The following is a 14,134-nucleotide window of genomic DNA, read 5'->3' on the forward strand; positions in this document are numbered from 1 at the left end:
TTTTAGCTTAATTGCACTTCAATAATCCCGAAAAAAGCTAAAGGCAAAAAGGCAAAAATGCGTAAAAGGGCATGAAAAGCGGCAGCCGCGACAACGACAACAACAACGTAGCCGAAGACCAAGAGGCACATACAACTTTAATCCCACGGATATTTGCTGCATAAGCACTACAGATCCACATACATACACACATGCATAGGACAGAAGAACACAACGCACAAAAAAAGAAACAAAATCAAAAACCCCGAGCTATATTGTCAGCAGAAACAGCAGCCAACGCACCGCATGAAGCAGCAAGTGGGCCAACCCACGAGTAACCAACAGTTCAGCAAGATAACCAAACCGACCCCAGAAGCATCCAAAAGCGGGCAAAAGCGGCTGGCCAGCTACCAAAGTTGACAAGAAGTAAAATGTCCGACGGACTAATTGGCTTAAACGCTGGCAAAATTTATTTAAGCACATTAGTGGGATTTGGTTTTTGCCATCCGCTGCTGCTCCCGTGTTCGTTCTGCTTTCTGTCTTCTCATACGTTGTTCGTAAGTTCTCTGAGCAGCTGGTCAACAGCTGCTGCCCCACCACTTCCCACTGCTTAACTTTGGCAATTCCCCTCGAATGCCTTTTTGGCATTTGATCTCCTTGACTCTATGTAATTTACAATTGATTGAACCTCTTCTGTAGGCATTAAAGCGTAGGTGGAACGGAACATTAAGAAGTTAATAAGCTATCAAACCTATCAATAGTTGGGCAAGCTTAAAACAAGTAAGAAAGCTGCAGTCGAGTGTGCTCGACTGAAAGAAACCCAATACTTATGTTGAATAAAAGCAAAACAGTGCGATATTGTTCTGAAAATATTCCGTATTAATATGCCACAAAATACTAAAAATATACCAAAGGCCATACTACATTAAAAACAAGTAAGAAAGCTACAGTCGAGTGTACTCGACTGTGAGATACCCGCTACCCATTTTGAATAAAAGCAAAATATTGCGGTATTATTCTCAAACTATACCAAAAATGCCATAAAATACTAAAAATATACCGAAATGATATATTTGGTATATAGATATAGTCCCACATTCAAAATATACCATGGACGGCACAATATACCAGATTGTTGGCCAAAGCAACCCCTTAGTAAGCAAGCGATTTTGCCCATACAAAAGTATTTCTTTAATAACTTCGACAATTTTTATCTGATCGCAACCATATTTTCAGGAATCACAACTACTATAGTTATTATTATATATACCAAAATTCGACTCTAGCTTTAAAATTAGGCTTTGCGGGGGGCAGAAGTGGGTGTGGCAAAAAATTGAAACAAACTTGATCTGCGTGCAAACATAACAAATACTGTTGAAAATTATAGCTCTATCTCTTATAGTCTCTGAGATCTAGGTGTTCATACGGACAGACGGACAGACAGACAGACAGACAGACGGACAGACGGACATAGCTAGATCGTCTCGGCTGTTGACTCTGATCAAGAATATACATACTTTATAGGGTCGGAGATGCCTCTTTTTACCTGTTACATACATTTCCTGCCGGCACAAAGTTATAATACCCTTCTACCCTATGGGTAGCGGGTATAAATATAGTATGTACCATAGAGTGCAAAATATACCAGATTTTCAGCCAAATCGGGAATCAACAACACTGTATTTATTATTGTATGTACGCAAATTCGAAACTCAAGCTTAAAAATTACGCTTGGTATTCGATTTTTGTCGATTCGTGGTGGCATAAGTGGGCGTGGCAAAAATTTTAAACAAACTTGCAAACATAACAAATGCTGTCGGAAAAAAGTATATACATATCTATCTCTTTTGATCTCTGAGATCTGTGTGTTCATACACCTTCTAACCTAAGGGTAGCAGGTAAGTATAAAAATATATTCAACATAACAATCTGATATATTTTTGAATTTAGAACCAGAAGTAACTTCATTCCAAATATTTGTCATTGCATTAAATCGAATCCATTTTAATTAACCACTTGTCCGAGTTGTCACGCTCTTGTCACATAAATCAGTCCACAAATAAGAAGATTTAATTCTCGGGAAATGGACAACAGGAGCGCGTTAAATTGTCGCATGCATTAAACTCAGAGCTTGGAGCAAAAAATTTATATTTTAGCTACCTTTTATTTAATTAGTTTAATTCAACAAATGGAGCAAATTTCCCGACTAATTAAGCCGCATAAATAATTGAGTAGGTCGATGGCAATGTGGAAAGTGCAAAATGTATCTTACAGATACGCAACGACTGTTCCTAATAGAAAAATAATGCATATTTAATATGACCAAAGCGTTAGTTCGCTCGCTTGGTCGCAATTTGGTGATTAAATTATTAAAATGGTAATCCTCTATATAGTATGAATGTATTTGTATCCCCTAAATCGGATTCGTTCCCCAAAAGAGACGACATCCCTTACGACTGCCGGCAAAGATTTTGATCTATTGCCTCAGCCTAATACAGTGGAGCCCCCCACACAAGTCCACAAATCCAATTTTAGACAACGACAACAACGAAATCGAAATCTAAATCGTCGCATCGATACAAAAGAAATTAAAAACAGCAACAAATTTCTCACGCTGCTTGCCTGAATGCCTGACTGCGAGACTTCGCTCTGTATATGTGTATCTATGAATATCTATTCGAATCTTTCTGAATCTCGACCCCGAAATGACTTTCACCGTGGCCTGAATCTGAGTGTTTGTACGAGTGAATGCTTGAGTGTATGTGTATGTATGTGTGTGAGAGCGAGTGCGAGTGTGTGTATACATTTCACACCCTCTAAAATAGAAATTATCTTTGTGCATTTACGCAAGTTTTTAATGCTATTAGTTCCATCTTAAAATCCCAGCCCCGTCTCCATCTCTCTTCATCGCCGTGGTCTTCGTCGCTCTCCCTTTCTATAGTATTTTTCCTTCTACTTTCCAATTGCCTGACATTTAAAGTGAACCAAATTATCTGTTTCTTTCACTCGTTGTGAGTCCTTTTGCGTTCGCCTTTTATTCCATTCTATTTTCTCCATACATTTCCATTTTCTATTTTGTATTTCGTATTTTGTTGCAGCCCCGCGTTGCACTCAACGACGTCGACGACGACAACAACAACGACTCTCTGGACGCAATTTTGTTGGTAATAAATCACCTAAAGTCGACATTAAATCTTTTTCTCTTTTTCCTTTTTCTTTTTTTTTTCTTTCCCTCTGTGTTTGCTTTCATTTCGTTGCTCTTTCTTCGCACTGACTTTCACACAATCGGCGACATGATGGGCACATTGCACATGTCTCCGGGATTACTGAGGAAGGCGCATTGTTCAGATAGTTCTCTCTAGTACCCCATCCCATCGCATGCTACACCATCCCATAAAGGACAATAGATATGGTAGTATGCTAATACCTCAACAATCAACACATTTTCAATCTGTAAAATGAGAACCGCAGCAGTCACGGCATGCCAAAAATTATGAATTTCAGTGGGCCACATTCAGTTGACTAAGCCGAGCAGAAAATGTTACATTTCCGCAATCAGCAAACAACAAATGACAAACAGCAAACAGCATCACATTAACACTTTACAAACAATAGCTAAAGTAGCATCCATCAAACGCAGCAGCAACAGAAGCAGCCAGGAAGCAACCACCCCACATGATCCATGGGGCCGCAAAGAGTCGAGTGAAGCCTGGCCTGTCACAGATCTGTCAGAAAAGCGAGACTGCGAACAATCGCAGGAAGTTCGAGCAACAACAAAAAAGAACAACAGCCTGGAAGGCTCAGGCTCTGACACATACCCAGTCCCAGGTCCCAGGTTTAGGGCAATCCGGCCATATGCATTTGAATTAAAGTGCCAGCAGTAAAAACAACAAATAATTTCGCGCTTGAAAAGTCAAATAAAAGAGAGAGGCAGAACATGCGTTAAACTAATAATTGTCAGAAAAGTCAAAGTCAATTTTGGATTCAGACTCACGATGTACAGCAAAGGGTAAGTGAATGAGTAAGAGCAAAAAAAAAAACAAATTGAAATTCTCTGTTCATAATGACGCTGATGATGATGACGAGTTACGCCGGCTCTGTGTCACAGTTAACTCTGCCACCACCAACAACAAACAGGAAGAAGCTCTGCGACAATTGTATTGTTAGTTGTTATTCTCATATCCTCGAGCATACACAATATCCTTTTCGCCAAGCGGCTGGCCCTCTGCCACAACTATCTCAATCAAATCTCGCAACGCATTACAATGTATTTGTTATGCATTTGATATTCAAGCGACAGTCTTGCCTGTCTGTCAACAATTAGCACGCTATTCATCACGACGTCGACTCTTGGGTGACGACGAGAAGGGTCAGCTTTTGCATCCGCATCCCTACCATGTGCGAGCGTTGATCGAATTATGCGGTTTTCTTAGCTCAGGAAACACACATCCATTTTATGTAATCCGAAATGCAATATGAGATGGGTATCACATTGCAAGAGGTCACAAAAATGCTAATATTGAAAACGATTGAAGATAAAGAAAGGTTTTCAATATGAGTAAGTACGTTCATAAGCCTATTATCTTTATATTAATACTAGAATTAAGTTTAATCCCCAAATGCATTAGAGTGAAGTTATCGCTTTTATGAAGATATTAAATCAACTAGCCAATTTCGTTTGTTACACATGCACAGAAAAAAAATCCGTAAGATCTCAAACTTTGGAATATTAAAGTCAATAACATAATCAATCTTTCGTCACCGTTTTCTTCTCAATATATTTTATATTTTATGCATCAGTCTTATAAATAGTTAGCTTTTAAGCCAAATGATCATTTAAAAGTCAAATGTAAAAGTTTCTTGACTCGCGCGATTCCATTCCATTTACAATAAATTCATTTAGGAACTTTAACTTGATTCGACATTTGACTATTCAAGAAGCGTTCGTTATGGATGATAATGTCGATATAGATAACCAAGGTCGATGAACATTTGATTTTTTTCTTTTGTTGACACTATTTTTGCCATTTGCTCCAAATGTTTTCTAATGCCATGAATCTGCTAATTAAAACATGGACTCTTTTTTCGTTTTTCAACAAACATTTATCTATTTTTTTTTTAACAAAGATACATTTGAAATTAATGTAAAACATTGATGAACGAACGCCTTGTCAAGAGTGCTTGGTATCCATATACCCAATTTGAAGACTCTTATAGCTACTGAGGTTAACAGATCTCAACATAACTGAGCAAGTTATACAAATTAAATTATTATTATTACTAATATTACTATACTAGCATTATTTTTGAATTAAAGTGCCAGCAGTATTGCTATTTCAATTTGCCTAAAAACAACCAAGAGAAAACTGAAATTTTAATTTATTTTTAGGAAATACTACAAAATGGATTAACGTTTTTGTCTTATTTTTATCTTTCATAAATCTAGTTTGCTTTAGTTTTTCAACATGCCAATCAACATGTTATATAATTTGTGAATACCCTCCAATTGTATGTTAGGAGACAGTAACAGCAGTGTTGCAGATGTGACTTTGATACACATATATCTAACATAGATGTATATATAAATGCGTATATATACATAAGTTAGACATACAAATATATACGTCAGCATTCGGAAATAGCTCAACAAAGTTTTTGGTATTTGTTATTTTGGTTCTCAAAGGTTGAGGCTGGCTGCGTATTTTAATTTTGTTGGGATTAATTTAAAAATACGAAATACAAAAAATTCAGAAAGAAAACAAAAAGAGTTAAGCATTTCAACTTAGTTTCGGAACTTTGCAGCTTCATTTAAATTTTTGATTGGCCTTCCAAAAAAGCAGCAAGCTTGTTTGCCGATCCACTACTGACTATGGAATACGGACTACAGACTACAGACTACGAACTACGGACTACAGCTACAGCTACCTAATGAGCAAATGGCGTTCACTGATCGCTTTAAATTAATCTTTTTTTAATTTCTCGGCATTACCGATTAGATGCTGTCGAAGTTAAAGTTCAGCACAGTTCAGTTCACCGGTAATGTAATTAATATGCAAATTATAAGCTGCGGCATGCCGAGACACATTCACATTTTGTAGGTCTCTCCAAAAAAAAAAAAATAAAATAAAATAAAACAAAGATCAGAGAAACACACCCTCGCAAACACTTCGCATACTACATGGATGGCTAAGCGAAAAGGAAGAAGAAGACGAAAGGTGCTTCGTTTGCACGTGTGACCAGTCTAAAATGATGGCATCCAAAACTAGGAACAGCTAATCAGTAAGAGCAGATACATCATCAGATGCTAGACATGAAAGAGGGACGTGGGCAGCGACTGCCCCGCGACTGCAATCAAATTTGATTTAGCCACCACTACCGATATTTATTTATGAGCACTTCATATTAGCTGGCATTGATTTCGGCTGGCGCAGCGTATCACATAAATTTCCCATTGCGGCAGCCGCCCCAATGGAGTCCGATGGTTTCATTGGCGTCGATGGTGTCGATGGCGGTAGCCACATTACTGTGCACTGTCCGTAACTCATTTGGGGAGCAAGTGGAAGTACCACAATCGAAGTCGTAAATACTCATATACCTGATGGCTGCACTTTTTGGCACTTTTCAGCACCTCAACATTTTTGCCAGTGAATATGGTTGCCCGGTCCTCGACTGCTTTCGGTTCTGGATTGCGGTAGATGCAAATTTATGCTCTGGCACCAGATATGACTGCCAAATTGACTCTTAATGATATACTTACGTGTTAGACGAAAGCAAACATTATTTTAGGGTACGTTAAGTGCATAAGATGGCTTGTAATTAATATTTCTTGTATAACATAATTAGGGTCTAGTGTCTATATTATAATTTTATTATTTTACAAATAGTTTAGTAGTTTATGAGCTCGAAATCTTCTTACTTTAATGCACTGTTTTTTCTGATTATTACATACATAATTTTAAAGAGTCATTGTTTTTTGATTTTATTTCTTAATGATAAATACCCAGTTATTGCACAACAGTTGTGAAATAGATTTTAAAAATATCATATATTGTATGATTGATGCATTTTATAATGAGTTTTATTTAACAACATATGCAAACGGCCTTAAGTTGTCGGTTCTTTACAAATATATTTATTTTAATTGCGCATTGTATACACAAAAAAAAAAAAGTTGAAGTCAGGAAGAAAATCTAGAATTAAAATTAAATGATAAAATAATTGAAAAAATAAGAACAATTCTTAAATCACGATTAAAATCTTACAAAAATCAAAGATTGCCTATTATTGAAGTACACGATTGCAATCTTGCTTCAAGAATAGAAAAACTCAAAATTGAACCAAGAAACCAAAATCACCAACTAAGATCAAACGATCTTAAATTTAGATTTTTGTTAAATGTTTTTCATGTTTTTTTTATATAACATATAACAACAAATATTTTTTATGATTTTTTTATATATTGTCTTAGGTAACAGCAAAAACGCCGGAAATTAGTTTCTAATTTTATGCAAAGGCAACCAGAATATTCACACTTCTAATATTTCAAATTCTTGTTTTAAGAAACAGTAACAAAATTCTCGAATTTGAACATTATTCCAATCTCAAATTCTTTTTAAAATATTAATTTTAGAATTAAAAAGTTCTTAACTCAATATATACTTTTCAATCTATATTATTTTCTCTCTGTAATTATTGACTTTATATTGTATTTAAAGTAAAAAATGTATTAAGTGTTACATTTAAACATATTTACTAATATAACAACCGCAAAATGTAATTAGCTTTCTCATGATAGTTCAACTTATGAATACTAAAATCAAAATAAATTGAATATAATAACATTTAAAATATTTTGCTAATAATTGCACTTTATTCAAATTTTAATAATTTTCTATCAACTTCAGTTTACCCAGAACATATAAGCATATGTTATGTTGTTTAGACATCCATGTATTCATTGTTTAAAACTAAATAAATACCCTTTCGAGTGCATGTTTTATTATTGTTGAGCCTGATCATATTCATACATGCATGTTCTAAATGGAGCGATGAAGAAAATTAACATTTATTTATGGCTGCCTCTCAAGTTGAAGACCGCCTCAAAACAGAACCCGCCCATGTGTTTCTCTACAAACAATATTATGTTTGGGTCAGTAGATTGCAATATATAATGCTGAGCGGTCGGTTTGTTGATTTTTCTTTAAAGCAAAAGCTGTCAGTTTTGTATGCGCATACTTTTCATGAAAATTCTTTTTCAAATAAATTTTCCACCCACATATGTTGTTCTCAGCGCCATACATCTTACTAACAGAGAAGTAGACGCCTCGGATGCTCCACAAGAAACTATCGAAAGATGGCAAACGATTTCAATAGATTTCCTTTTCCCTCTTCGATTGGTCTTCTTCGATGCTGGGTCGCGATTTGTTTGTTTATTTGGACATAATGCGCGAATAGTTTCACTCACTGACTAGTTGGGGCCTCATTCTGGACGAATTGACGGACTGTTATAGCGTCTGCCGAAGGCCCAAAGTGCTTTGATCTTTACCAGAGTGTGATGTGATTAAACGCGTGTGCGTGTGAGTGTGAGTGCAATTGTAATTGTGCGCGTGTGATTAATCAAATGTTTATAAAGAGGGCAAAAGGGGGAGGAAGGAAGATAGGAGTTGGGAAATGGGAAATGGAAGCAGGGCGGGCTCTCTGACCTGCAGCCGAAAATGGAAACAAAATATAATTAAATATTTATAAAAATGTAGAGTAACAACAATGCGTACACTTGTCGGCGTCGCCTGTCACAAAGTGACATTTCCCACATCAACGGAACAAGCCAAACAGCTCCGACCAAGTTGAAGAGCGTCCTACAACAATTTAACATTAATTCGCAGTCAAATAATGCTGCATTTTTTATGCGCAAATATCGTCGTTGTCAAGTGGCAGGCAGCAGTAACAACAACGCAGGATGTGGATCTGCTGATGGAAAAGGGATGCAAACAGGAGGAGGTCAGCTCTGCCTCAGTCACGGACTCGACTCTCGGTCGGGTAAGGGCTGACAAACAAAATGGCACTCTAACAGATGTATTAACGCCCCGCGTATTCGATGTATTTTTAAATAAGCAACCAGACGAGAAACTCGTCGCTTGCACTCAAGCTACTTTTTTGCTGGTGGTTGGACATGCTGCCTGCCGTTCTGTGCCTGACAATGTGTGTGGTGCTCATCCAACCAGCCAGCCATCCAACCATCCAACCAGTCAGCCACCGTGTGAGCGGCGTTGGCGTCTCTCACTTGCAAAATGTCAAATGTCAGAATTTGACATGCGTGTGACATATCAGTGGCAGCTTTTACATTAATCAAACTCCCTTTTTCTTCGGCAGCTTGTAGAGAAAACCCTCGAACCACCGACAGACACCAAATGGCGATGACGACGACGACGACGACGACGACGATGCTACACAATTGACACATTGAATTAGGGACATGACGCCTTCTGTTCTTATCGTATATAGGACTTGTACTCATAGTTTTCTGGTACACAAACATCTCGCGGTCCAATTCCCATTCATTCACCCAACTTAAATGGTCTGTATTTCCTCATTGCTTGCAGTTTTCATTTTCAATCTAACCATTTGAGCATTATTGTTTGGCACAGTTTTACTTTTTAAATTAAATTTTACTTTAACTGAGAATATCTGCCATAGATCAGATTGCGAGACAACTGCAAAAGGAATAAAATAAATATATTGAGATACATCAAATTGCAGAAATAGTTCAGAGTGTACTAACAAGTGTACCAAAATTCAAATCTCGATTTCAGTAGATTGGAAGAGTGGTAGCTTTGAGGTAAAATAAACTTGAAGGTATTTTTATATAAGCAATTTTGATTACTCTAATGACTTAACTATCTTTTTATTGCAAAGGCAATATATTAATACAGAATATATGTTACAATATATTGGTAATTCCATGGCGAAATTTGTCCCGTGCGAGACTTTTTACAGTGCACTGCAGTGAAAATAACATAAACTGAAACAATTTTTAAAAATAAGTGAATGTTATTCTTAAAGCTCTAGATAAGCACTATATTTAGAGCTAAGATTGATTTTAGGAACTTGATCTGTTTTCCGATAATATATATTAATTCGTTCATTTTTTGGTTTTGCGTACGAATTGGTTAATTTTTGCAATTATCACAACAGAAAACAAAACAGAAAACAAATTCCCAAACCATTCTTAGCTCTAATTAAAGTACTTATCTAGAGCTATAAAAATAAACTTTTCTTATTTTCAAAATTGTTTCAATTTATGTTATCTTCAATGTAAAGAGTCTCGCACGGGACAAATTCCGTTTTGGAATTACCCATATTACACAGCCACCCATAATTGGCTTTGTCCTGCACATTGCGTTTTTCTTTACACTGAAAAAGTACTAAAATCAAGGTTTTTGACTTAGTATGTTATTAAGAAATTTTGGTCTAAAAATTGCATCAAGAACTTGAAAATCTCAAAATTAAAAAACATCTATAACATTTCAAGTACATTTGACATAAGACTCACGTTAATAAGAAAAAAAATTTTATATTTTAGTTTTGTATATTTTTCATTTATTATTTTTATTTTAATTTGCGCATTGAGTTATTCAGTTGTATGTTAAGGGGTAACATCACAGTAAGACTTGTTTTTAGAGCACTTTTTTGCGATTTTTTTTTTCAATATAAAAAAAAAAAAAATATGGCGGCGATATGGAAATGTTTCGCTGGAAGACCTCCGAGCCACGCACCAAAAGTGGTGCTAATTTAAACCTATCGGGTGAAGAAAAAAATATCTTCATTTAATCGGTATATCTAGAGAATGTCGAACGGATTTTTGAAAATATTGATTTTTGTGAGTTTGGAGAAAAAAGTCAAAATTTCACTAAAAATTTTAGTTAATTAAAAATTCCGCAATCAATTTAAAAAATTCGTTTTGATTTGCCATTACATTGCATGTGAAGGTCCGCCCAAAAAATTGAATAAAGGTCAAAAAAAGTTATCTTCAAATGTATTCTAGTATAGTAAAACTAGTTTTTAAACATAAAAATTGAATGTTTGAACATTTTACATCGGTGTTTATTCAATCCTCTTTTTACGAAAAATTTATTGTGAGAATTTAGGTATAATAGAAAGACTTTCTTTTGCTGCGAACGCAATAAGACAATATAGGATTTTTAAGAGTAAATAACTTTAAACGACATTGCTGATGATTTAACTTGGATAATACATATTAGTCGCTTAGATGTAGTCGCACTATGAATGAATATTTATTGCCCGCTATTTTAAAGTTCATCCTAAGATGAGAAGCTATTCAAATCTCGCTGTTTTAATCGCTTAATTTATTTTAAATTGCTGTCAATCTAAAGCTGATCTAAGCAACAGCTTGTTACTCATCAGCGGAGAATCATCAGCACCATCATATTTTTGCACGACATACAGAACTACTGGGCGCTTAGACCAATTTAATGACTCGGGCTCGGGCCCGCATGCGCTGTCAGCGTTGTTGCTTGAATAGAACTACTTAATCCTAATGCCGTGAAAGCGTGGAAACGAGAATGCAAGTGAAAATGAAAATGAAAATGATTGTAGCATTTGCTCAAATGAATATGTCAAATCATTTGTCAATCGTTTAATTAGCTAAGCGAAGAATCCAAGCAATGGGAAGCAGTTGCCGCCGAGGGGCGTCATGGGCTCCCTTAATGGCCTCAGACGCTACTCTGGCGGTCGTCTCGAGGTCTGGCAATGCTGGCAGGCACACGATCCATCTTAAACTCGTCAATCGGCCTTCCATCAATTCTTCCCTCCACCGGCCCATCTGGATGGCTGAACTGATGTCCGTCCGAGACGCCGCGACGACTTTGCGTAACGAAATGGCGCGCACAGTGGAATGCGTGACGAATTCACTTGGGGAAATTTCCAAATAAAATTGGGCGCATGCGTGAAAAGCCGCAGGAGGCAGCCGCACCACACATCGCTGTTTAATTGTGAAACTTTGGCAGAACGTTAAAGCGTTAAACAAAAGGCAACCCCAGCGCCAGCGCCAGCCTCTGCCCCATGACAAAATCAATAAAATAAAATCTCCACGAAAAATATAAAAACAACATGCATAATATTTCTATGGTGTATGGTTAGGCTACTTGACTTTTTAGCCATGCTCTGGCTAATAGGCATAAATCATGGGCCGTTTTGGTTCGGTATGCGGCAACGTTCAAATGATGCTCACAAACATGTAGAACATGACGTGGGACAACCAAGCAAATCATATTCATTTTGAGCCTTAGCCTCAGTCGCATCCACAGCCACAGATCCATAAGAACATCACAGCCACATCAACATCAGCGACTTTATCTTAATCAGAGAGTCGTCGTCAGGTTGCGTTCCCCGTTCTACGGTACGAATGCCCCGCAGCTGAGTTACGACAAAATTGAAAACACTTTTAATACGCCTTGATTTATTATCATCGTCTCTTTTGGCTCTGAAGTGTGGCTGCGGTTTTTTGATTCTGGCTCAGACACTGGCTGTGACGTTAACTATGTCTCTAGCTGCGGCTCACAAGTATTATGAATCAACAGAAAATAATTGTGAAGGATTTTTCAAAAGAAAATCGCCCTGTTTTCGGTGCGCAACACGCAAAATGTTGTGCCTGTCATCGTGTAATCATTTGATGTGATCCAATGCGATGCGATCCTCTCATAAGAATTGTAAATTTTGACATATTCATTTCGAGTTGAAGAGCCAAAAGGACAACTGCGTAAGGTGTTACACGTCATGCCCGTGCCATAAGCGAGCTGTCATGACATGCATTTATGCAAGAGTTACCACCGATGATGATGACGATGATGATGATCATCATCATCATTGTCGTTTGGATCGATCGAGATCACACTGCGTCATTGGCCTTTTGATGCTAATTTGCTATGCCCAAACGGCTGCTATCAAAATATTGTTAAACATTTGTTTGCCTTGTCTCAAGCAAATATCAAAATACAAATAATTTAAGAGCGGAAATATTTAGTTTATTGCAACTGAGTCCTGTCATGGATATCTCCAGAGATCAGGTGCATCGGCATCACGAATTGCGAGTTGGCCAGCTGACTTTGCTACACTTGGAAATTATAAAACAATTCGCTTGAAATGCGCTTTGGCGGGTGCATTTAATTATAATAATTTTGAAATTCTTCTTCTCCGCGCTCTTTGCATTTAATTATCATGAAAATTGCAGGCAACTGGATAAATTTCAACCATCTCATGAACAGACCGATGCGATCCGAGCCGAGTCAGACCCAACCCCTGAATTCAAAGATCTCAACTGCCTTTTATAATGTCGCTGTTTGCTGCCTTGACTCTCCACGGGGCGCATTTTGCATCGAACTGCATGTTGGACTTCGACTTGGACTGAGACTGAGGCTGAGCCAGGGTCTGAGACAAGAAATTATAGTTACCCATTTGGCAAATAATTTCATGCGTTTTATATTCAATTCTGACAAATTTAAACTGTGTTCAATAAAAGAAGTATGAGTAAAATCTATATTATTTCATAATTGTTGTTTAATATTAAGAGAAATAATGAATCTTGCTAATTCAAACAAAAGAAGGTCAACGTAATTAAAGAAATTGTAGCTTATATATAATGTCAGACTATTTAATGGTAGAAAAGAGAATACGTACAATCTGTAATATACTCTTATAATAATATTTAAATTACTTGTATTACAGTTAGGATAAATTATTAAACTTGCCAAGCCTGACTTTAAAGTTTTGATAGATATTCTACTTAATGTAATCGCACATTCAACAAATAATGTTATATTCCAAATCAAATAACAAAACTGTGTGACATATACAATAGAATTCATATTATACTCGTATTATTCGTTGAACTTGGCATTGAAGACAAATATAATGTTTATAATTAAACATAAATAAATTAACTTCGGGATAGAATATAAATATCAAATTAATCGCTGCTAAGCTAAGATGAATAATGAAGCAATGCTCGAAATTACCCCTTTTGGAAATGATATTTCCCAAGTGAATGCAGTAAAATAAGCGAAATTTGTGGTGCAGTGTATAATGTCAGACATTTGATCATATCAGCGCCAACACAGCAAATTCTTGTAAAAACTGATTT

Source organism: Drosophila albomicans, chromosome 2R (assembly GCF_009650485.2).
Source record: "Drosophila albomicans strain 15112-1751.03 chromosome 2R, ASM965048v2, whole genome shotgun sequence".
In the NCBI taxonomy this organism is placed as follows: Eukaryota; Metazoa; Arthropoda; class Insecta; order Diptera; family Drosophilidae; genus Drosophila; species Drosophila albomicans.